Source organism: Panthera onca, chromosome C1 (genome assembly GCF_046562875.1).
Source record: "Panthera onca isolate mPanOnc1 chromosome C1, mPanOnc1 haplotype 2, whole genome shotgun sequence".
NCBI lineage: Eukaryota > Metazoa > Chordata > Mammalia > Carnivora > Felidae > Panthera > Panthera onca.
Window position 1 is genome coordinate 165,158,968 of NC_138346.1, and position 26,294 is coordinate 165,185,261.

The following is a 26,294-nucleotide window of genomic DNA, read 5'->3' on the forward strand; positions in this document are numbered from 1 at the left end:
TGACTTCTTATTTCACTTAGCATGATGCTGTCAATGTTCATCCACGTTGTAGCATGTATCAGAATATCCCTCTTTTTTAAGTCTGAGTAGTGTTCCATTCTACAGATATATCACATTTTGTTTATCCATTTATTCATCAATAGATATTTGGATTACTTCCACTTTCTGGCTATTGCGAATAAGGTGAACACTGGTATGCAAATATTGGTTCAAGTCCCTGCTTTCAGTCTTTTCGTTACATACCCAGAAGCAGAATTGTTAGGTCATATGGTAATTCTACATTGAATTTTTTGAGGAATGGCCATACTGTTTTCCACAGTGGCTTCATAATTTTACGTTCCTTTTTTTTTTTTTTTTTTTTAATAATAGCCACCCTAATGGTGGGTAGCGGTATCTCATTATGGCTGTTGCATTTACCTAATGTGCTGATTTGCATTTCCCTAAAGATTCGTGAAATGGAGCATCCTTTCATGTTGTTAAGAAACTTAAAAAAAAATATTTTTCTACTAAACAAATGGATATATTATGGAGTAGAATATAACATTCATATAAATTTTCAAGTTAAACCATGAGATCTCAAAGAAATTTCCCATATTGGGTGGGCATCTTTCATCTACGCCCCTGGATTTCCCAGGAGATGCCATTCGTTCTCCTTCCTTCAATTTTCCTCTACCATGGGGATGGGTCTGGGGACAGTTTGAAAAAAGCCTTCTTGTCCCTGAGTTCAATCAGGAGAAGAGAAGGTGTAATAAATCAGAAAGACCACAGCTACCTGACAAGATAGCATTTAATAAGAGAAAGTTTCCAGAGGCATCTGGGTGGCTCAGTCAGTTAAGCGTCCAAGTATTGGTTCTAGCTCCAATCATAATCTCATGGTTTGTGGGATCGAGCCCCACATGGAGCTCTGTGCCAACAGTGTGGAGCAGCAGGCTCCCTGTCTCTGCTTCCTTCTCTCTCTGCCCCTCCCCTGCTCACTCTCTCTCACAATAAATAATTTTTTTTAAGAGAGACATTTTCCAAAGGAAAGTCAGCCCAAAATTAAAATGAAATCAATTCAATAAATATGTAAGGCATTTGGAAGGAAGCCGTTCTGCATGCGTGTGATCAAGTTACTCTTCATGAAGAAGTGAGTAAAAGAGACACAGCCTAACGAGTATCACTGATGGAAGAGAGGAGCACAGGAAGTGTCATAGAAGGATCTAAAACTAAGGAGTGCAGTAAACACAGAGCCAGATGCTGAACTGATATGTCAGGAACTGCAGAGGGAGACAGACCAGGGGCTAAAAGGAACACATAGAGCAGGTTGTCCTAAACATCTGTCTATGGGCAAATGATAGCTAATCAGCAGTGAAAAGAGAAAAATAAGAACGTTCTCCTGAGTTTTTTATAAAGCCAAATTTACTCCACATGGGAACTACCATAAGGGATTAAATGTCCTTTCTTTTATAAAATAAAAAATAGTTTTAATGAACCAAAATAAAAGGTGCAATGGGGCGCCTGGGTGGCGCAGTCGGTTAAGCGTCCGACTTCAGCCAGGTCACGATCTCGCGGTCCATGAGTTCGAGCCCCGCGTCAGGCTCTGGGCTGATGGCTCGGAGCCTGGAGCCTGCTTCCAATTCTGTGTCTCCCTCTCTCTCTGCCCCTCCCCCGTTCATGCTCTGTCTCTCTCTCTGTCCCAAAAAAAAAAAAAAAAAAGTTGAAAAAAAAAAAGGTGCAAGCCCACATCATTTCTCAAATTTTATTGTGACCTTTTTTTTTTTTTTTTGTCTGTGACATTTCAGTTCTCCTACCACTTTGGGAATTGCCAGCAAGAAGCAAGAAGTAGGGATAAGCCATGGAGAAGGGCCAGGTGGTCAAGATGAGTTAAGGCCCACAGAAGGCTTGGTTTAGGAACTCCCACCTCTTCCAGACAGGGCCCTTGTATGACCTGATATATGCAGCCTCTTTCTTCACTCCCAGCCTTCCAAGCCAGAGACATGCATTTAAAGAGGCAGGAATCTGCTAACATCTTTCAGATTTTTCTGACCCAACCTCTAGAGAAGGGTTGGCAAACTTTTTCTGTAAGGGGCCAGATAACAAACTTTCTAGGCTTTGTGGGCCACATGATCTCTGTCACGACTACTCAATGCTGGCATTGTAGTGCAAAAACAGCCACAGATAATATATAAACAAATGGATGCAGCTGTGTTCCCCTGAAACTTCATTTACAAAAATAGGCAGAAGCCTAGATTTGGTTCACAAGACACGGTTTGCCAAGCGGTACTCTAAAAAGCAGAGAGGAGAACCTTATAAAACCCAGATCGGACTCGGCAATAAAAATAGATTGTGGTCATTTTATACACGTGAAATTTGTGGCATATGGAAACGTGTGGTTTTGAGTCCAGCTTAAACAGATGTTTTCTGAGCATCATTATCATCATCATTGCTAGAACTTTATGATGATAGTTGACCCTCAAACAATGTAGGAGTTAGGGATGCCAACCCTCTGTGGGTTTGGAAATCCACATATAACTTTTGACTCCCCTAAAACTTAACTGGTAATAGCCTAGCGTTGACTGGAAGCTTTACCTACAACATTAATGGTCAATTAACACATATTTTGTATGTTCCATATATTAATACTGTATCCTTTTCAGTAAAGTAAGCTAGAGTAAAAAAAAATGTCATTAGGAAAATTATAAGGAAGAGAAAATACATTTATAGTACTATATGTATATTTATTAAAAAGAAATCCACTTTTAAGTGGACCTGCGCAGTTCAAACCCATTTTGTTCAAGCATCAACTATAATTGTTATACATCAAGCAATATACTAAAAATACCATATGAATTAGTTTACTTAACTCTCACAAGCACACTATATACTGATATCACCAGAATTTTCACTTCAGATCTAAGGGAATTGAGGAATTGGGAGGTTCAGTAACTTGCTTAGGCCCACTCAGTTGGTGAGTAGTGGGGCTGTGGTTCATAAAGCAGAATGTGGACTTCTGCTTCCAGCCATGGTGAGATGAGATTTACCTTCCCACCTTAAACAACTAAAACACTGAACACAATCCATGAAATAATGGTTTTCAGACATTCAGTAACTGGCAGAGCAGGACAATGACCCCAATGAGAAGGCAAATCAAGAGGTAAGCCCAAGGATGCCCCTGCTTACTGTCTGCAGAATTTCCAGGCTATACCAAAGGAAAGAGGTTTGAGGACACAGAGCGTGAATGGAGTTCCTGGAGGCCAAAGCAGCTAAAGTTTCTGAGGCAAGGAACTGAAGAAGAGAGAGCTGCACAGAAAGAAACTCCAGAGAGATACAGAGGATTCCCCTTGCATCTTTAGCTGAGTACTAATCAGCACATGTGTGTAAGGAAACTGCTGACCCAGAGACAGAATGATCAAAGAGGAGCACTTCCCAGGCTCACCCAGGGTTGGGAATATTTTATGTTCCTTCCAGCCAGAGTAAAAAGATCTCCTAGTATTTGCCTCCTCAAAAAAATATCACCTTAGTAGTAGGGTTGTATCAACCCTACACTAAAGGCTGTTCTGGACCCGCCTAAGAAAAATTAAAAGTAAATCAAAAGGATCAATTTGTTTCCAAGTAACTTGGAATTTTGCATTCCCACAAAAAAAAAAAAAAAAAAAGAAAAAGAAAAAAAAAGCCTAAAAAATATCTAAAGGATTGAAAAACAAATCTGCAACCAGCAACATACAATTCACAATGTCTTCCACCCAACAAAAAATTAACATGCATTCAAAGAAGCAGGAAAATATGCCCCAAAACCTGAGGGGAAAAAAATCAGTCAATAAAAACAGATACAGAAATACCACAGATGATGTAAATAATAAACAAGGAGGTTAAGACAGCTTCTATAAATATACTCCATATGTTCAAAATGGTGGAGCAAAGCATAAGCATGATAAGAAATTAAGGATATGAAAAAGACCTCAACGATAGAAAACAAGCAATGGCAATCTCTGAGATGAAAGGTCACTCAACCAGTAAGTGGCAGACCTGAGATTACACCCCTGGATGGACTCCAAGTTGTGCTGCTCATTACTGGAACAGTTTTGTAGCAAAGAAGACTGATCACAGAAGGCAAATCAAGCACCATTTTCTTAATTAAACCAATTGGTTCACACATGCAAGTAGCATTTTAAAAATTTCCCTGAATATATCAGAACTATCTTCTGCTTACACTGCACTGTGGGGATCAAGGCTTAGTAGCCACTGACGTGCATAATCTCTGACAATCAAAGTAGAGGGTACTAGGAAAAGAAACAGAGTAACAACCACTGCTACACAAGTGTAACTCTAACCACACCCAGGTGAATTTGCTTAGTTTCTTTCTTGTTGAGAATATTCACCCTTTGGTTTGTTTTGTTTTTCAGACAAACGTATATAATGAAAGTTCATTAACTGTGCTTCAGTTCAGGAACTACTCAGATGGTATCGAGACCTTCTTGATCCATGAAAGACCTAAGAGGCATTAAAGAAAGACAAGACACTATTTTTTTTAAGCTTTTACCTTTACCTAATCTCTACACCCAACATGGGGCTTGAATTTACAACACAGAGCAGGAGTTGCATGCTCTAACAACTGAGCCAGACAGGCACCCCAAGAAGACACTACTGTTAATGGGAGAAGATCTTGCCTATCCCCAGGGGAAGTCAACCTGATTCTGGCACCCACATTCCACCACAGTGGGGCTGGAGCTCATCATGTGGCCTTTTAGGATTTTTTGAGGGCAATATCTAACCAGTAAAAAAGAATAAAGAGTTTTCAAGTCCCATTGCCGTGTTTATTTTCACATTACACATTGCTAACCACTCTTGAGTTTATCTATTTAGGTAAAGCAGACTAAGTAAGACCATAGTTCCATATGTAATGCAGCACATCTTACAATTAGACACCATCTTGAAGATTATGTAGTCCCCTCCTGCCATTTCATAGGTGAAGACACCAAGGCCACAACCATAGATGATAATGGCAGAGCTAGAACTAAAACCTCTACTTCTCAGAGAATTGGAGGACATGGAGGAAGAACCGGCTGTATCCTTCAGAGCTGTTGGTTACTGGGTCAGATCCTTAGCCTTTCTAAATGGAACTAATACCTTCTGTGGATTACATGAGATAATATATGGAGGTTGCTTGAAGTTTACATTTATTTCAGTGGCTGCCACACAGGAAAAGCTTACTAAATGAACTTAATGCTCCCCCCACCCCGAACTTGTTGACTAGTATCCTCTCTAACAGAGGGCCCTGTTGGAATCTACACAAAATTAGAAAAAGCCAACCATCCTGAGAGCCTAATAAACATGGATATTTTCAAAGTCTAGGTAAAATAATTGAGGTGAAGTCTCAGGAAGGTATAACCAGAATACAATTGATGGTGGGAAAAGAGCTGTGGCCTAATGAATTTTATTTTAATCTTCCTAAAGAAAGATGACAATGGAAGGGGATCTGCAGAGGAACTAAAAAAAGGGCCAGAAAAGAACATAAACTGGCCATGTTGCCTCCAATTTTGTCCAAGAGAGGTGATGCCATGAGCTGGATGATATTGGTTGTTACATTCATCCAGGGAATGCTTTCTTTTCTGATTCTGTGCTTTCTAAGCACCTGAGAGTAATAAATGTTAGAACAATATCCTTGCCTTCTCAACCTCTAGTTCTCCCCTCTTTCCCTCCCCTCCCCTTCTCTCTCCTCTCCTCTGGCTTCCTCTCCCCTCCTCTCCCCTTATCTTCCTCCCTTACCCTCCTCAGACCCACTCTATTCAGGACCATGTGGTATGCAGATGTAAAACCAATGCATTCATTTGGCTACCCTAAGAGGAAATCAGCCTCAGAATGAATACAACACTGTAGGAGGCAGAGGTAAGGCACACGAGCATGCACACATATACACACACACAACAAACAAACAAGTAAAACCAGAACTTGATAAAATGGCTGAGTACCTAAGTCAGTAGAACTCCCCATTACATTCTGCTTTGGATTTCCAAACATAGAAACCATCAACCCCCACCACCAGTGCCACCATTCATGTCACGCATTTTGAAATGCAGTTCCTGTTACTTACAACAAAATGCAACCTAATGAGTCAGCATTGGATTATCGTCAGGACTTTCCCACAGAAGAGACAATGTACCAATCAGCCAGCATACATATTTGGTCCAACTGAAAGATCGCTTTCAAACAAAACTAACAAATTAGCATTAAGTTTTATGTTGAGGTCATATATGACTTTGTTTAACATGATTCATTTACTTATTGTGTGGGATGTGTCTTCTAGACTCTCTAAGTGGTCATTTCTAGCAATACCAACAATTTCACGTTTCTGAACCTACAGATCTAAGGGCCAGACCGTAAAACGTGGCCACCATGCTCCCGTGTTGCATTTGTGTGATCCAGACTAAGTATCTGCTCTGTTCATCTCATCTCTCTCCTTTACAGCATCCAGTTCACAAAACTCCCATTACAGTGCCCTTTCCACCATGCCTCATTCTCATTAGGTGGTTAATTACATCATGAGCTTGAAAGTAATAAAACAGCATTTCTTACTTTTTGTTAATTCAGATAGGCCTGCCCTCCAATTAGTGCAAATTATCGAGGTTTTATTATATACATACATATGTGTTTGTGTTTGCAAAGTTTCATTGATGAATAATGACTATGCAGCCACCCACGGACCAGATGGAAATGATTGGAGATCATTAAATACAACATTGTTAGGTCATTTCCAGCATGTAATCAGCAACAATGGCTGTGGTTAGACTTGTTACATAAACAGATGGAGGAGAGGATGACTCACGGAGTGCAGAATTACTGAGGCCTTAGGTGTCCCCAACAGGGCTTACAAGAAATAAGCTTGGGGACTGATAGCATGGCTTAGGTGGTGCCTAGGTTGAAGGAATGATAACAAGAGCTGGGTCTGCTCATTGCATGTTGACCATAGCTTGAAGTTATGAAGAGACTCTCCCTTCTCTTCCTTCCTTCCTTGCCTTATGTCCATTTGTTCTTTCTTTCTTTTCTTTCTTTCTCTCTCTCTCTCTCTCTCTTTCATGTTTATTTTGAGAGAGAAAGAAAGAGAGTGTGTGAGTGGGGAGGGGTAGAGAGGGGGAGAGAGAATTCCAAGCAGGCTCCGCACTGTAAGTGCAGGGCCCAATGCAGGGCTCGATCCGGCGAACAGTGAGCCAAGATCAAGAGACAAATGCTTAACCGACTGAGCCACCCAGGTGCCCCTATGTTCTTCTTTCTTAAAAACACTTATCGAATGTGCCACTCACTGGGCTGTTTATTTAAAAAGACAGTCCCAGGGTGCCTGGCTGACTCAGTCAATAGAGGATGTGACTCTTAATCTCAGGGTTGTGAGTTCAAGCCCCCATATAGGGCATGGAACCTCCTCAAAAATAAATAAATAAATAAATAAATAAATAAATAAATAAATAAATAAAATTTTTAAAAATTAAAAGGACAGTGCTAATTTCTGCCACACTATTTCCCGATTCCATGGCCTTACTCAAGTACCAAGTACATTAACTTCTAGAAGGTCAATTTCTGCATTTAAAACTGAAGATAAAGTTGCCCTCCATGCCTCTACTCCAGATTTGCTTTGAAAATACAATGAAATTAGTGAGATAAAAGGAAGGAAACCCCTGGGGAACTGCTATTATTATGCCGTGTCCAGCACCGCTGTAGCCCTCTAGCACATAATGTCATCCCTGTGCCTTGCTTCTAAGCACATTTTCGGTAACACTTATGTAGTACTTTATGTGTGACGTTTGGTACCAAAAAATCAGGTTTAAGTCCCAGCTCTACCATTTAATAGCCGTGAAGCATTGGGCAAATCTCTCAAAGTCTCTGGGCTTCAAGAGATTATTGAGAGGAATTAGGTTAGGAAGGAAAGGAGGAAGGACAGAAGGGAAGGAGTAAGGGAGGAGGGGGAAAAGGAAAGTAGATAGGTAGGTTTTTGGTTGCAAGGGCCATCTTTAAAAAAGAGAGAACATTTATTTTCAGGATTTATATTGTCTGGAGGAGGAACAAGAAGGTGACAGGACTTAAGACCCCTCTGAGAACCAGACAATTCTTTCAAATTCTTTCTCATTGCATCTGTTTCTCTCCACCTATCTGGTTAGTGCTCACTGTATAATCTAGATGGAATCCTGAAGCAAACCAATCTGGGTAAGTTAGCAAATCATTATGGCCTCCATGAAACAGAGGCCCCCACACAAGATTGTCTCTAAACAAGCCCACACTGGCTCAATCCATGGCCACTCCTGCTCAAAGAACAGTGGAGCACTACTCTTCTGATTAAGGGGCTGTAGATGGGCCAAGGGATACTGTATGTGGCAGGAAACATCACTGACATTTCCAAAATAAGTCAGGAACACAGAGTACACTGTGTTGAGAAAGAAGCAGTAAATAGAAACTGCCCCCTGAGTACTCTGAGGGTATATTTAATGGTGTCCCACAGAAGGTGCCATGGCTTAGGGAAAAAGAGGTTAGGTTCCAGTCAGAAAATAATTTTCCTTGCTTAAAGTTTCCCTTCATTGCAGCAAATAGAGAAAAAAAAGAAAGTTAACATGTATGGGGGGGGGGGGGGAGGGGATGGGAGAGAACAGAGGAGGCAAGTACCATATATAAACTCAGCACCCAGAGTATAGAGATGAAATGAGGGAAACACAGATGAAACACCCCGCAACCATTCCCACAGCACAAAGGCAGGCAGCCAGCATTTTGCAGCAGGTTTGGGGGGATTCCAGTCTCCTCAGCAATACCGATGATAAAATTTGATACTCAATGGGAATCCTGAGTAATACCATAAGTAATTCCTACTAAGTGCCCTAACAAATATGCACAGAGTAACTTGGGAACAAAGAGTGTGGGACACCAGAGGAAAATCAGAGGAAGCTGGAAGAAGATAAAACTAAACTGTATCAAAATCAAACCTAACCTCCTCAACAATACCTGTCTGCTATGAATTGAATTGTGCTTCCCCACAAAAAGATATGTTGGTACTAACTCCCAGTCCCTCAGTACCTCAGAATGTGACCTTATTTTAAAATAAGGTCTGGGATGCCTAGGTGGCTCAGTCACTTGAGTGTCTGACTCTGGATTTCGGTTCAGGTCATGATCTCATGATTTGTGAGTTCAAGCCCTGCATCAGGCTCTGTGCCGACAGTGCAAAGCCTACTTGAGATTTTCTCTCTCCCTCTCTCTTGCTCCTCCCCTGTTTGCGCTCTCTCTCTCTCTCTCTCTCTCTCTCTCTCTCTCTCTCTCAAAAGAAACTTTAAAAAATAATAAGGTCTTCACAGAAGTATTCAAGTTAACATAAGATCATTAGGGTGTGCTTATATAATCCAATACAACAGGCAGTCTTATAAAAAGAGGAAATTTGGACACTGAGACAGGCGTACATAGAAGGAAGATGATGTGAAGACACAGAGGGAATGACATCCACCAGCCAAAGATGGCCCGCAAACTACCAGAATTTAGAGAGACTTGGAACCGATTCTCCCTTAAATCCTTCAGAAGGAACTAACCCTTCCAACTCCTTGATTTCAGACCTCTACCCTAAATTTCTGTTGCTTAAGCCACCTAGTTTATGGTATTGATTTATGGCATCCCCAGAAGAGCAATATACTATCTAAGGACGTTTATCAGTTCCTCAAGGAAAAGGAGAATAGAAAGTGACAGAACCTCATTGATAAGTACACATTCTTATTACTTATAAATTATCTTATCATACTGTTTTTGTACAGTGTATAGGTTCTCAAGCTCCAATATAAATTCAGTCCTTCCAGCCCTGAGTTGGAAGCTCTCTAGCATCTATTCTAAATATCTGAACTTGGTGTCTTCTGAGTATTACAGTCTCGATTCCAGTAGCTGCAATAGTCAAAGCCAGAATTCCTCTTTAAATGAGAATGACTCTTTAATATGGCTTTTATTTTTACTGTCCAAGTGGGCTATATGATACAGAAGCACCCTAAAGACTGTGAAATACTAATAAATAACAAGAACATATATCCCACTGATAAAAAATATTCTATTTTATGTCTCTTCCTTATCTACAAAGACAGCTGTATGAAAATCCTATAAAACTCCAGGAAAGTGGTACCATGGCAAAAGTTCTATTACACCAGAATTACCCTAACAGTAACACACAAAATCCCCTCTGAGAATTCATTTCCCCTTTCCCCTCACCACCCTTCATACAACTGCATCATCATCTAGATGAGTTAGAGGAAGTCTCTCTGTGGCAAATTCCGGTAAGTGCTCCTCAGTATATCTACTCTTCTTTTTTTAGTTAGCCTGTAAATTTTATCTGGAGGCATAACCTCCCAAAGTGAAGACAGACTTTCCAGCTTCCACATATGAGCTCCTGTGTGATTAAGTTCTGACCAGTGGCAGGCAAGTAGAAGTGTTGAATGTGGTTTCTCTAAAAGGGGAACACGTGTGATCAGTGTCCTTCTGTCTTCCTGGTTGGAACATAGACACGATAGCTGGTTCTTACAACACGATCCCTAAGTCATCCACTGAGGATGGCCTAACAACATGACAGAGGGAGGCCAGGCCTTTGCCACTGTGTATGCCTACCCTGGACTGCCAACACCGGTACATTTTTGTCAAGAGAGAATGACAATTCTGTATTGTTTAAGTCATGATTATTCTAGAATTTTTGTAACATGCAGTCAAGATTCATCCTAAATGATTCAGTGCCTTGGAATACAAAGAACAGAAAACTTACGTTGCAATGGTCCAAAGAATATGGAAGCTTATCTCACATAAGGAGAAATCCAGAAGTCAGGCAGCCCCAAGACCGGTTAATTCAGCAATTTAGGGAGGTCCAAGCACCCAGATTTGGGCATCTTTCTGGCCTATTTCCCACTGCTTCTCCACAACACCTTGTGTTGGCCACAACACCTTGTGTTGTGATGGCCTGATGAACTACTGCTGGTTCTCTAAATACGCCATGCTCTTTTAAGTCTCCTTTCGCTTAAATACACTGTGGCTTCTCCTTGGAATACTCTTCCTTCCCTTTTTAGCTGGTGTCTTAATCAGCTCAGGCTGCCATAATAAAATTGCACAGACTGAGTAACTTAACACAAATTTATTTTCTCACAGTTTCTAGAAGCCCAAGATCAAGGTTCTGGCCAATTCAGTTTCTGGTGAGGACTCTCTTCCTGGCTTGCAGAAGGCCACCTTCTCCTTATGTCCTCACATGGTCTTTCCTTAGTGCATGGGGTGGCAGGAGAAAAGGGAGTTAGCTCTCTGGTGTCTCTCCTCATAGGGACACTAATCCTTTTGGATCAGGACTCCACTTTGATGGTGTTATCTAACCTCAAGTATTTTGGTAAAAGCCCTACCTCCAAATACAGCCACATTGGGAGTTAGGGCTTCAACATGTGGATTTGGGGAGGACACAAACATTCAGTTTATAACACCTGGAAATCTCCTCTTAATCCTCTAAGATATAACAAAACTTCATCTCCTTTTGGAAAGCCTTCCCAGACTTGAGAATTAGATGTCTCCCCTTCAGTTTCCACATTAGTTCCTATCATGCAGTGCTGATCCCATTGAACAATGATTAAATACATATTTGTCCCCTCCTTGTCAGTCCACAAGAGTCTTAAAAGCAAGGACAGTAGTTTGTTTGTTTTATACACCTAACACCTAGGACAGCACCTGGCACAAAGTTGGTGTTTAACAAAGGTCTAAGGAAGAGGGAGAGAAAGAAACATCACATCTTTAGAAGAAAATATAATCTGTATTCCAAATGAATTACAATTGAATTACAAATGAATTACAAATTACAAATGAATGCCAGAACATCCATCATCCACTGGATTTGTCTTAATGATATATAAATTCAATTTCCAGATTACTAAACTTGGTGTAGTGGGTAAGTGTCAGGATTAAAATGCTGTCTTCCAACTTAGTGTCTATATGACTTGATTAATTACTTCCTATGGTAAATCTTAAATGATTCTAAATTCCTTGATGTCCCTCCTATTCCTTTCTCCTTGAATCTTGGCTGGTCTTAAAGACTTGCCTGTGGTAAAGTCACCTTCTGGGGGTTCTGAGGCTATATCATAAGAAGACTTGCAGCTTCAGCTCAGGCCTCTGAAATCCTTGTTCTCAGAGTCCTGGGGCACCATGCAAGAGGCCCACCTACCCTGAGTCCACCATGCTATGAGGAAACTCAAGCTGGCCATGCAGAGAGACCATGCAGAGAAAGAGATGCCTGAGCAGCACCCAGACAATAAGTCATCCCCACCATAACGAGCCTGACTCTGCTATGCCCTGTCCAAATCCATGACCTAAAGAAGCAAGAGGTAACAGTATTATTGTTGTTCTAGGCCAATAAGTGTTGGAGTAGTTTGTTAAGAGGTAATAGATGATGAAACACTACTGGGCCTCAGTGTTCTTGACTAAAAATGAAGATAAGAACAGTTTCCAGCTCTTGGCACTACGATAAAAGTTAAACAGGTTAGAATTTATAAAGCACTTAAAACAATACCCAGCCCAAAGTAAGTGCTAATAAATATTAGATATTTCTATTTTACTTCTTTATGTTTGGTTTCCATAGATCAAAACCATTTTGTTTTGGCAAATTTAACGATGGCTTAACTTAGGCAGTGGAACTCGATTCACGCCCTGTTATAGGTTAAGGCGATCTCTTGCTGAGAATCTGTAGGTGGAGAGGGTGGAAGGAACAAGCCCCTGCCCCAATTACCAACGAGTCATCTCCCCAAGACATCAGACTATGGCCTGGGCCTGAGAGAGGCCTCCTAGTAAGCTTCCAAATTTTCTGTTTACACGGCTGGAGTTTTTTCTTTTCCTCCTCCCTCCTGGGATAATTTGACACTAATGGGCAAAACTATTGAGGGTGGAAATTGTTGGTCTTTTCTCCCCGTGTGCCTGGAATCCAGCTTCAGAGGAGGAGAAATACAAACATGACACTAATGGACTTCCCTTGTTCTCAGTTCTTCTCATTTCAAGACAGCAGTCCCCTTGGCATCAGGGCTCCTCACTTCAGATCCATTAGCGCCGGGCAAATGAGCCGTGTGGTTTCTCTCATCTCCTGCCCATAAACCACCACACGTACCTCTCTCCTGACCCCTCCCTCTAGTTAACATTGTTTAACAGACTCAAGGACACAGTTGCGGTTCTTTTCTTCCTAGAAGAACAAAATGTGCTAATGCTCCTGGTGCTGGCCATCTGGGTCGGTGGGCTGTTAGATGCTCTCTCTTTTAAGATGTTATCGATAGTCTGTTACTGAGCACCTAGGTGATGGAAAGGGCCCCTGGGAGCCCACTGACACCCCTGTGTTCCTCCACTGACACCTCCTGGCACAACCCATTTACTCTCCTCGGACTTCCCAACCTGGCCCTGATTTTACTGGCTCTGGGCAGCATCAGGATCCTGAGCTGCTGGGGTTCGGAGGCTGGGGGGGGCGGGGGGGGCGCAGAAGAGGGACCCAGGACTTAGACTTAAACAGCTAGTACCCTAACTCAGCTAGCTTATGAGAAAAGGGGAAACATTTATGGACTGGGCTGGATATTTAAGCAGCATCTGGATTATAGGAAAGTGTATCAGTTTTAAAACTGCATACCTGGGTCTCAGGCCTGCTTGGCCTTATACTAGCTGTCTGATGTTGGGTAGCTATCTAGATCTCAGCCTGCTTAGTTCTTTAAATGGGAATAAACTATTTAGCTTAGAGGACAACTTTGACAGTTGGACGAAATGAGGTTTTACCTTTATGCTATACAGCATCTGGGAAGGAATGCAGATATCGACCATTACCAGAAAGAGCCTGGTTTTCTTGTAGCTGGATCACAAACACACTTGGAATTCAGAGGATGTTGCAAACATTTTTTGCTACTGTTCATAACAGGTTGTCTTTCAGTCCACAAAGAATCTGCAATCTCTATTTCCTCTTTACTTCCTTTTTCCTTTCTAGCCTCTGCCCTGGGTCCCAGCCACAGGCAGGGTCTGTCCCTCGTGGCTGAGCCTGAGACAAGCCATATTCCAGGCACCTTCTGAGTGGAGCTCCTGAAATGAAACAAGACTCTTGCTGATCCTGATTGTCTCCTTAGCATAGCTTGGATGTATAATAACATTGAAAGATCTGTCCCTACCATGGGTGAGAATGGGACCAATTTAAAGGGACAGAGAGGTGCACCCTGACCAAGATGGGAAGCACCTAACACATAGTAGGCATTTAATAATGACCCTGCTTCCTCTAACTAAATCTTTACTAGTTCTTCAGCCTACCAAATGTATGACCGGGGGCAAGCTGCTTAACCTCTTATGCCTCAGTTTTCTCATCTGTAAAATAGGGATAATAATAGAAGCTAGGTCATGCATGGGGTCGTTACAGAAATTTGATGAGCTATACATATAAAACTCAGAATGATGCCCAGAAAATAATAAATAACATATAAGGGTTTGTTGGTATTATTGTCATTATTCGCTATTTTAATTGCTTTTTTTTTTTTTTTGAAATTGGGTTTTAGGGCACCTGGCTGGCTCAGTCAGCGGAGCATGCAACTCTTGATCTCAGGGTTGTAAGCTCAAGCTTGGGTGTAGAGACTTCTTAAAAATAAAATCTTTTAATAAAATGAAATAGGCTTCCATCTAGGTTAACACAATTTAAAACTGAAGGTTCAAACAATTCAGTCTCTCCCTTCTCTCTCCTTATTTATAGATTTTAAAAAGTTGTTTCATTTGTTCAAAATCCCATTTGTTGTGGTGCAGGGTGACTGCACCCTGTGGGAGTAGACTGGGAGCCTACAGGTCTGAGGTCTTCAGGCTCAGCCACTGTGTGACCTGGGGCAAGGCACCTGGCCACCTGCTCCTCCCTTTTATCCTCCATAGCTCACTCGTAGCAGGTGATCTGTGGCATCAATTCACCTTCAGACCAGGAGAATGGCAGGGCCCCTTTGATACTGAATCCCTGTATTTCTCCTTCACCCTTGATTCCAGGCAAGACTGAAAGCAGCCTATTTTCAAACTGTTCAATTCTCAAGAGAGGAGGAAAACCTGCCTTCAAACATAGCTTACTGCCTTTCCCCAAGATAAGCACCGCCCCCAACCAAGGCTCCCTGATTATCAAACATGTCAGCAGTATTCTAAGAATCCTGTATAAAATAAGCAAACCAGTCCTCCGGGAAGACCTGAGGGATTGCTTTGAATAAAGTGAATAAGCCTTAATGCATAAATGGATACATCCTCATTAAGCTGCAGATGCCTGGAATCACCAGGACGGTGACCCTCACTCAGGAGGTGCTGCCCCTCTGTGGGTGGGGGTCACCAGGGAGCATAATTGTCTACCCTCTGTGGAATACTTGCCTCCAACATCTTTATATTCTCATCGTGATACCTGTAGAATCACGATTTTTTTCTTTCTTTCTTTCCTTTAATCTCTCTTTCCATAGTAGTCTCGAGCCCCTGCTATGCACCAGATTCTGTGCTTACTGACAGTTACATAAGGAAGATTAAGACATGCTTCTCGCTTTCAAAAAATTCACACATCAGCAGGAAAAACTAAAATGTAAAGAATTCTATAATACAATGCCAGGCTAAATCTGGTTTCCCTGTTAACACTCTAATGGCACTTAGTACTTTGCCTTCCTATAACTTGTCATAAGTTAGAAAATGTATTTGTCTTTTCCAGTAATTAATTCTGCTCTCCCTCTCCCTCCTCCACAGTATAGGCTGTGATGCTTTGAGCTAATATTTACTTAGTACGGATTATATCGCAGACACTGGTTTAAGTGTCTTACATATATCAACTCTTAATCTTCACAACCACTTTAAGATGAATGTCCTAATATTATTCTCATTTTACAAATGAGGAACTCAGACATGGGGAAATTGAGTAACATGCTAGGGGTCACACAGCTGGTAAGAGTCAGAACCAGGTCTTAAGCCTAAGCAGTATGGCTTCAGACCCCCGCTCTTAGTTCTACATTAAAGGGAAGACATCAAGGCTTTTTTAAAGGTGATAGATGTGTACATGATACAGTCTAGAGAGATCTCCTTGTAAAATTATTGTGTTCTGGTAAATGTGGGTAAACTTTAATTTGTCTGGAAAATCCATTCATGCAGAATCCCTAGTGACAAATGCAAGTAAGTGAGGCATTGCAGTGTATACAAAAGATGAAGAAGGGGGAAATGGCAGCATTTAGATCAGATTAAGAAAAAGAACATTTGTTGAGGGGCACCTGGGTGCTGCAGTTGGTTAAGCATCTGACTCTTGGTTTCGGCTCAGGTCGTGATCTCATGTTCATGAGTTTGAGCCCCGCACTGGGCTCTGTACTGACAGTGTGGAGCCTGCTTGGTACTCTCTGTCTCCCTCTCTCTCTGCCCCTCTTCTGCTCACTCTCTATCCCTCTCGCAAAAAAATAAATAAATAAATACATACATACATACATAAATAAATAAACAAAAAAAAAAAGGACATTTACTGCAAAGCAAGTCTATGTGTAGAACTGAAAAATGCAACTATCCGAAGAGCACAGGGCTGTACCTTATGAGATTTCTGACTTGATCTAAATTTATAACTATGAAAACCAAGAAAATTGGTCAACTATTGCCTAAAGAAAACCCACTCTGAGTGTTATACCAATTCAAGTCATTGTCAGTCTGTGGGCAACAGGTACTTCTCTGGTAGACCCTTACCATCTCATCAATTGAAATAGCAAAATGCCTATCAAAAATAAAAGATTCCTTTATGCAACCATGTAATCAAAAGATTTACTAAATTCAAAACTGTTTAACTATTCTGTGTCTTATGAAAGTATCACACAGAGACTTTTTATCTTGATGTGTTAAATTCTTGTTGGTAGTTTAAAGCATGAGGCCACACCAATTAGGTTTTGACCCCAGATCTCTTGCTAATTGTCTACATAGATTTTAACACATCATTTAGCCTCTATTGGTCTCAATTTACTTTGTCACTGCAAAATTAGGAGACCGAAATGGATTGTTTTTAAGACTCTTTTGCTCTCCTCTATCATTCTGAAATTTGATGATGTATTAAGCCTTTTTATATCTTTGTATAATGGTTTATTTTCATTCAGTTATGTTAGAAAATATTCATGCTTGACTCCAGTTCAAATTTTTTCCATGAGTATTTACTATAATAAAAACCACTGAATTCACTTAGAAAATAAACTGGGGTAGTGGGGTGCCTGGACAGTTCAGTTGGTTTCGTGTCTGACTCTTGATTTTGGCTCAGGTCATGATCTCACTGTTTGTGAGATAAAGTCGCTGCGTTAGGCTCTGTGTTAACAGCACAGAACCTGCCTGGGATTCTCTCTTCCTCTCTCTCTGCCCCCCTTCACCCCCCCCTAAATAAATAAATAAACAAACTTTAAAAAAATAAAAGAAACTGGGAATTAGGATTTGTGCCCAACAAAGTCATGCGGTTCTCAGAGCATCAATAAATAGATGAGATCAGGACATCTGATACAGAGATTACTGGTGTTTACAAATGCCAGGGTTCTGCTTTTCTTCTGGACACAGAGCTGGACCACATCCTGCAGTTAGCTGAGGCCATGTGTCTGAACGTCCACCAATGGGATGTGAACCTATGTGGCATGAGCCAGTTCCAGGCTGAAATATAAAAACCTCCTTCACGTATTCCTGGTCCTCCTTCCCCAACCACTTCCCCAACCACTAGCTAAATAGACAGAATCTGGAAGGTAGTGAAGGAATACAGAACTAAGACAAAAAGAAGTTTGCTCCCAAATGACTATGTAGAGCACAATGCTATTGGGTGGTCACATGAAAGGGAAAAGAAAATACCTATTGTGTTAAACTACTGAATTTTGGGCAACAGCCTACCCTGACCAATACATCATCCTTTTAGATTTTTATCCAAGTGAAATTGCATTTTAGTGAACATCTGGTTCAACCCTGAAGGAAGGCATTCTCACAAAATGGTAAGTATGAGGACTTCTGCTGTGACACCCCTAACACCTTATCCTGCCACCTTACACATGGTCGCCCTAGTTTGCCAGTCATCCACGGGCACTTTCAGCACCTCACCTGCTGCTCCCTATCCAGCCCTTCCACAGCTTCCTAATGCTCCGTTTTCCAAACCTCCTCTCTCCTAAGTGCGGCTGAGCTGTTCTTCATTTGTGTTTGCGTTTGTTGTTTTCTATGACATAACTTGCAAAACATGTTGAGTTTTCTAATCTGTCACATTATTGACGAATGTTTCATCACAGTTAAGACTGAAAGCTGTTTAAGAAAGCTGTCTGTAGATTGATCTATTTCTCCTTGCACTTCTATCAGTTTTTGCCACATGTATTTTGAAGCTCTATCATTAGGTGCACATGTGTTTAAGATTATAATGTACTCCTGATGCAATGACCCCTTTATCATAATGAAATGACATTGATTATTCATGGTAATATTCTTTTCTCTGAAACTGACTTTGCCTCCCTGCTCCACTGCCTGGAAACTCTTTAAAGGCAGGAAGATGGGACAATTACATGGCTTGCCTCATGTGTTTCCCATCTCAAGAATTACTGCCTTTCGTTGCCTGTTGTCCAGTGTCTTAAAAACTATTGCGTCGCATATTTTAGCCAGTTTTGGTTTGTTTTGGCCAGGAGGGTAAATCTGGTCCCTGTTATCCCAATCTTAATCTGAAAGGAAAGTCAAAAATGCTTTTATACATCATTTCATTTGTTCCTCAGAGGAACCCTCACAAGGTGACTCTTATTATCCTTTTTTTTTTTTTAATCAAAATACTGAGTCTCAGAGAGGCTGCATAATTGGCCTAAAGTTACACAGTTAGTAAAACTAACTGAAGTACATGGAAAGGTCAAGATTGGGTGATAGGTGCATCAGTTTTCTGAAACTAAAACTAGGCACATGCCATGAGATTATTTACATAATAAATCTCAAAACAATTAAAAAAATCAAAATGGTCGTGCCTGGGTGGCTCAGTCGGTAAAGCATCCAACTCTTGATTTTGGTTCAGGTCATGATCTCACGGTTCATGAGACTGAGCCCTGCACTGGGCTCTGAGCTGACAGCCCAAAGCCTGCTTGGGATTCTCTCTCTCTCCCTCTCTCTCTGCCCTTCCCCCACTCACATGCTCGCTCTCTCTCTCTCAAAATAAACTTTAAAAAAATCAAAATCCTTGTTAGTACACATGTAGTAATTTGCCTTACCTGGCAATAGTTGCAGTACATGAAATGAGGTCTGTCTCAGCAAATCTGGGTTACAAGTTCAAAATATTTGATGGGAAGGATGATGAGATATTATAGCCAGTGAGACTGAACAAAGGATAAAAGTTAATGACACTTATTTCAGGTAGGTATTGATCCTGCCATATTTTTAAAATATTCTCTGAGCCATCAATCACAAAGGAAATGTCTTCAGTATTCATGGAAACACTTAAAAGAAACAAATAACTAACGTGGTTTTTTTAATCCCTATTTTCTTTTGCCTATTGGAATGAAGCAGAAGTAAATCATCTGGAATGGCTTGGGAGGGGCCATCCAAAATAGATGATTCCATTTATGCTGCAAACACAGTAGTACGTAGGGTACAAATGCCTCAGTTTAGCAATGTTCTCCAGTGGGCTGGGTGGGAACAATGGGAAAGCCTAGTTCAAAGGTGCCTTCTTCTTTTAAAGTACCTATCATGGTGTCTGACACATCAGATTCCATTCAGCAAGTGTGCGTCCCCTTCCTTTCTTTCCAACCAGAATAGATCAGACCAAATACTATCTCTGTCACAAAGGAAGCAGCAACTCAAGGACATGCAGGCAAGGCTGGATGAGGAGGCTTAATTTGTTTTTATCTTGGAGATCCTTCCATTGACACTAATTAATCTCTCCCTACAACTTGGAAGGTTAGCAAACCTCTTTTAAAATAGCAGCAATATAATGCTCCCTAAATGGGATTTTAACTAATGTACAATAATTACTCTTATCATAACAGCATCTCTTTAGCACATTCAGAAGAGAACCTCGCCTGTCTGCCCTAAGTGGTGTTATTAGAGGGAGGAGAGTGTTTTTCCTGTCCATTCATGCTCCAGCTGCCATTTAGCTGCATTCTGTGGGGACAATGATCCTTGCCTTTCATGGAGTGCAGATGGAAATGCAGAAGTGCGGCATTCAGAGAGATTCTGCTGTCTGCCAACAATTCTAGTCAGCCCTTCTCTTTGGAAAGGCTTAATATTCCCGAGCTGTTATGAAAACTTCCTTTAAAAAGAAAACTGCTTTCTGAGTTGACTATTGCCCAGAAATAGAGGTTAGAAGTGGGGAGCTGCCACAGCAGACAGACCTGGCCTTTACATAAAGTGCCTTTTTCATTTGTTGAAATGCAAAGAGAATTTTCGCATGAACCAAAACTCAGTTGCCCAAAAATCTAATTGGAGAGCTCATGTTGCCGTTGAACACAGTTGCAGGGAAGCATCTGCTTAGACTCAGCCCCTCTGCAACCTACTGAAGTCTTAAAAGCATGGGCCTTTAACATCATATCAGGCCTGTGTTCAAATCTTAACCTGCCATGTACAGACATGGCCTCAAAGGCAGTGCTGTGCCGTAGAACTTCTGCCAACACAGTGATGTTTCTGTATCTTTGCCGTCTGGTAGAATAGCCACTAACTACATGTAGCTATTGAGCACTTGAAATGTGGCTAATGAAACTGTAACACTGAATTTTTACGTATTTTTTATTTTAATTCATTTAAATTAAAAAGCCACATGGGTTTAGCAGCTACTCTTTTGGAAAGCACATCTCTAAGATAAAAACAAGCTGTTGCATCTTGTACCTCCTCCCATTAAGAAAGACTTGCGCCAGGGAGCCTGGCTGGCTCAGTTAGTGGAGCATGCAACTCTTGATCTCGGGGTTGTAAGTTTGAGCCCCACATTGGGTGTAGAGATTACCTAAAAATAAAAATCTTTTAAAAAACATTACAGGGGTGTCTGGGTGGCTCAGTCGGTTAAGTGTCCGACTTTGGCTTAGGTCATGATCTCACGGTTCGTGGGTTCGAGCCCCACGTCAGGCTCTGTGCTGATAGCTCAGAGCCTGGAGCCTGCTTCGGATTCTATGTCTCCCTCTCTCTCTGCCCCTTCCCTGCTCACACTCTGTGTGTGTCTCTCTCAAAAATAAATAAACATTAAAAAATTAAAAATAAAATAAAATAAAAATAAATTAGAAACAAACAAAGAGTTGTGCCTTCAAACACTGAGTTGGCCTCTTTAGGTTCTGAAGAAACATAAGATAATGGGGAACATTTTTTATGTATGATATAAATGGGGAGCCATTTATAAGATGACTCAGATGGCTGCCGGCTTCATATAGGACCCAAAGCAAGAGAGGAGTTTGCAGGAAGTTGAGACTCTGGGCCCACTTGCTCTCCCACTCTGACTATAAACTGAAGGTTGCAGTGGCAGGTGAGAATGCTGGGTGGAGGATCAGGCAAGTCCCAATAGGAGAGTCGCAACATAATCTCCTAGAACTTGAGGGTAAAGCCATGTCATCTGTAGCACTGAACAACTATCTGTTTGAAAATCAACACCCGACATTCTACCCAGACCCTAAGAGGGACTAAGTACTGATATCAAGGACTATGTGACCAGAGCTTCCCATCATATGCTGGATATTGTTTGACCCACTGTGTTGTAAGTTCAAGCAAGTGCAACACAATCTATGGAAACAGTACATTGGGGATTGGGCCCAACTAATTCAACAAGGTGCAAGTAAATTGCAAGTGGCTCAGACTCCCACTCACCTATCTTTATTGTATAATTATCTCTCCTAAAACTCAAACCTATAGCTCATAGTGGGATTCCCTACAACCAATTGTCAAAGAGGAAAGAATCTGGGCTTAGTTCACAGATGGGTTAGTATAATATGCTGGTGCTGACTGAAAATGGCCAACTACCATTACAGTTCCACTCAGAGGTATTTCTAGAGGACAACAGTGAAGAGAAATACTCCCAGGGGGCAGAGCTGCTAGCAGTACACTTGGTCACCGAATTCTAATGGAGGGAGATGTAACATGAGATACTTAGACTCCTGGTAAGAGGTTGCATGACTTGGCTAGCTGTCGAGGGGCCTCAAACGAACAACACTGGAAGATTTAGCACAACTAGTTCTGGGGAAGATGTATGCAAATGAATTAATAGAAGCGAGGATGAAGCATGCAGACCTTTGTGTCTCACCACAATGCTCATTAGAGAGTGTTCACTGCAGAGGAGGCTCTCAACAATTAAGGGAACAGGATGACTTCCTATAGATATCATCATTTGCCCCATGCCTTAGCAATCTCAAAACTCATGAAATGGGCCAATCAACAGAATGGCCACACAGTAGGACTAAAGACACTAGATGGTCCTAACAGCATGGACATCCTCTCATCGAGACAGATACAGCTGCTGTCATGGTGAATATCCAGTTTCCCAGGAAAAGAGACTAACTCTGAGCGGACATTATGGCACCATCCCTTGAGGCAACCTAAAGGTTGGCAGTAGACAAATACAATGGGCCGCCTCTACCATGAAAAGGATAATGATTTTGTCTCACTGAAATAGAAATCTAGTTAGGATGTCAATTTGCCTTCCCTTGCACTTCCCTCAGCATCACCATCCACCAGCTCACAGGATACCTGCTCTATTAGCATCTTGTTCTATACACCACTTTTTGGAGCAAGATCACTATTTATGCCAAAAGAAGTGTTGCAGTGGATGCAGTTACATGAATCACTCATCTAACTACATAGACCTTCACCAGGAGAAGCTGTCTGATAGAACACTGGAGAGCCCCATGTAGCTAAGGTTGCCAGGTCAGGATTGGTTGCTGTCCTCTAGGATGGAGAGTATGTGCTGATTAATGGCATATACACAGTGATGCTTTATTTTAAATAGCATGAATATTGGGGCACCTGGGTGGTTCAGTCGGTTAAGCGGCCGACTTCGGCTCAGGTCATGATTTCGTGGTCCGTGAGTTCGAGCCCCGCGTCGGGCTCTGTGCTGACAGCTCAGAGCCTGGAGCCTGTTTCAGATTCTGTGTCTCCCTCTCTCTGACCCTCCCCCGTTCATGCTCTGTCTCTCTCTGTCTCAAAAATAAATAAACGTTTAAAAAAATTATAAGTAGCATGAATACATGGGTATGAGAAGCACAGGGTGAAAATAAAATGGGTTCTTTTACCATATTTCTAAAACTCATAGAATTTGTACTTTCCAATCATAGGTTCTACAAAGTTAGAGACCTTGGGGACCAGATGGGGTAGGGTGGGATGGGAGAATGTTTCTATTGCATGACACAGAAAGGTTCCTGCTGAACTTAAAGGTGTGACCTACCTGTTCACTTTGAGCTCCTTATACCAGGAAACAATAGGCAAGAAAGGAGTTATTGTCTTGTCAAGGGTAACTGATCTTCATTATCATGAGAAGGAATCCAGAATTACTTCTATGTAATAGGGATAAAAAAATGATGTGTCAGGAACCCAGGAATTCAGTATGGGATCTCTTGGTGGTTTTATGCTGAGCAAATAATCAATTGTAGCAACCATAGCTTGACAAAGGCAAGGCAACTATGGATACATACCCTCAGGGATGAGAATCCATGTCATTCCAGCAGGCAAGCAACTGAAGGTGATGGAATTCTAGAATAGATGGAGAAGAAGGGAGATGATATTTATTATACTCTTGGAATCAATTGAAGCTGACAGCATGCTGTTCTCACCAAACAAAAGAAAGAGATCACTGTATGTGGTAGACAGGTATCATGACAGCACATGGGTTGATGTGAATAGTGCAAGGGGGTGGATTGTTTCATATACCACTTATGGTTGCTTCAGATTCTCTCGACCTCTGTAGTTACAAAACTATTCCAGCACCAATAGCTAACATATTGACAAACTCTGGTTGGACTCTGACAAACCTAATGTGGGCACCACCTAACAGAATTTTACACATGCCCACACAATGCACATCTTGCCTCCTACTCCAGTTGATGCTGAAGGATGAGATGACGTGGGACCTGCTAGGTACCACAAAGCACAACCTGGAAGTGCAAAAGAATTAATGTCCTAGAAAGCAAACTTCGGAACACTAAGAAATGGAAGCACATGGATAAATTCTCCCTCTTTTCTGCCCAGGAAGGACTGACTTAAGAAGCAATTGTTTTTATGGTCTCTCAGAAAGTCCCATGAGATTAGGTAACAGACACACTTGATACCACATACAACCAGCTTAATAATGCACCTTTTCATCAGCTCTTCCCCCAATATCCCTATCTTGCTCTCCTCCTTCTTCAGCCCTGCTGTCTAGGATTAGGAGAACCCAAGCCAAGGGAGAATGGAATTACTGAGATTTTCTGGGTGTGTGTGTATGTATGTGTACACAGTACATACATACACACACACACACACACACACACACACCAGATGCAAGAAAACAGGGGGCTATGTTTAAACATCCTATGAAGAATAATGTTAATATGCATCTGTCCACTTCAGGGAGGCAGCCTCAACTCTTGCTTACTCATTGTCTGTCAATTCCAACTCATCTATCCTTCAGACCTCACCCAAATTTTTCAAATGGCAGCACCAGCAAACACACAGAGGTCCCCAGAAGAGGAGAAGGTCATAAAGAAAAGGAAATGAATACTGACTAAGCACTGTGCCACATATACTCCATATATTATCCACTTTTCACAAGTAGGAGGTATTATTATCTCTATTTTACAGAGGAAGGAATAGGAGTGCAGACCAACACCCCCCAATTACCAAGTGGCTGAATATCAAACTCATATTTTTTTCCCCACTAATGTAATTTCTACAAACTGGATTCTTTTATTGAGGACCAGAGTTGTGTTAAGATACTCTGTTTTGTGACCTTATTTGACTCAGAGAAAAAGAAGGCTGGTATTTGGGGAAGAAAAAAAAAAAAACCTCCCACAACTATCTTGGCAAAAGCAGAAGTTAAATACAGTTATATGTAAAAGAGGAAAATAAAAGAGAATAGAGAAAGTCAGAAGCTTAGGCTGCATTTGTCCAAATCAATAGTTTACCAATAGTGTGACACAGAACACCTATGTATCCAACAATCTGTATGTGTGACTAATTTTTTTTATCAACATGCTCAATACACTTTGGCTATCACTAAAGATATTCTGTTTAGCCAAGCCCACTGATTAAGCATTGCATTCAGTGGCTTATGTAACATGATGTAGTCAGAGCAAAACTTGCTCTGAACCAGAAAGATTTGTATCACAGATTCAAGCAGGTACTAAAGAAAGAAGTGTTTGCTGGAACACTTGAGAACATTGTCCTCTGTGTATATAAAAAAGAGTAGTTAGGATATTCAAATTTTCTAGCAAACAGCAACAGCAATGCTGGAAGATCAAGGGAATACTGAAAAAAAATTAAAATGTAAGACAATATTACTCTCTGTAGTTCAGACTGATCAATAATGACTGCCAACTTGTTTACTGCTGTTGGATGAATCTTTTAATCCTTTTAAGTCCTGCAACTAAAAATACCAGGAACATGAAAAGTGTGAGAATTACTGTTCTAAGAAACCTATTTATGTAACCAGACTTGCCACCTCACCTAAACTGAGAAACAAATGGGAAACCCGGCTTGTTAAAGCAATTTATTGTGTTCAAAAACCACATTTCCCCACCAGTACAACCAAAAGAAAAATAAGGGGCACTTGGGTGGCTCAGTTGGTTAGGAGACCCACTCCTGATTTGGGCTCAGGTCATCATCTTGAGGTTTGTGAGTTCAAGCCCTGCGTCGGGCTCTGTGCTGACAGAGCAGAGCCTGTGTGGGAGTCTCTCTCTCTCTGCCTCTCCTGTGCACTATCTTTCTCAAAATAAGTAAACTAAACTTAAAAAAGAAGAAGAAGAAGAAGAAGAAGAAGAAGAAGAAGAAGAAGAAGAAGACGACTAGTGAGACAGAAATCTACATTCATGGAGCTTTCTGTCAGAATCAGCAGCATTCTTTTGAGACAGGTGACTCACCTGGGCCCAAGTGGCCCAGAAACCCTGAAGGGCAGAAGACACCATTCACTAAAAATATATTTGGGACGTAGAAAATCTAAAAATGAAATTCTCTGAGACCTGGGCAGCAGTTACAACATACATTAGAAAGGGCCAGAACAGGGGCTCCTGGGTGGCTCAGTCAGTTAAGCCTCTGACTTTGGCTCAGGTCATGATCTTATGGTTCATGAGTTTGAGTCCTGCATCAGGCTCTGTGCTGACAGCTGGGAGCCTGGAGCTTGCTTCAGATTCCACGTCTCCCTCTCTCTCTATCTCTCTGCCCCT

General features: G+C 41.4%; 1 long non-coding RNA gene across 3 annotated transcripts in view; it reads right to left on the reverse strand.

Moving 5' to 3' along the window:
* LOC132672329 (uncharacterized) overlaps nucleotides 1–26,294 on the reverse strand; it is a 98,923-nt gene that overhangs the window by 49,005 nt on the left and 23,624 nt on the right. For all 3 annotated transcript variants that reach the window (XR_013557556.2, XR_013557555.2, XR_013557557.2), the window contains 2 exons: nucleotides 23,571–23,628; nucleotides 23,324–23,432 (listed from right to left, as the gene is read on the reverse strand). This is a non-coding gene — a long non-coding RNA (uncharacterized LOC132672329). The remainder of the gene's footprint in view (nucleotides 1–23,323; nucleotides 23,433–23,570; nucleotides 23,629–26,294) is intronic.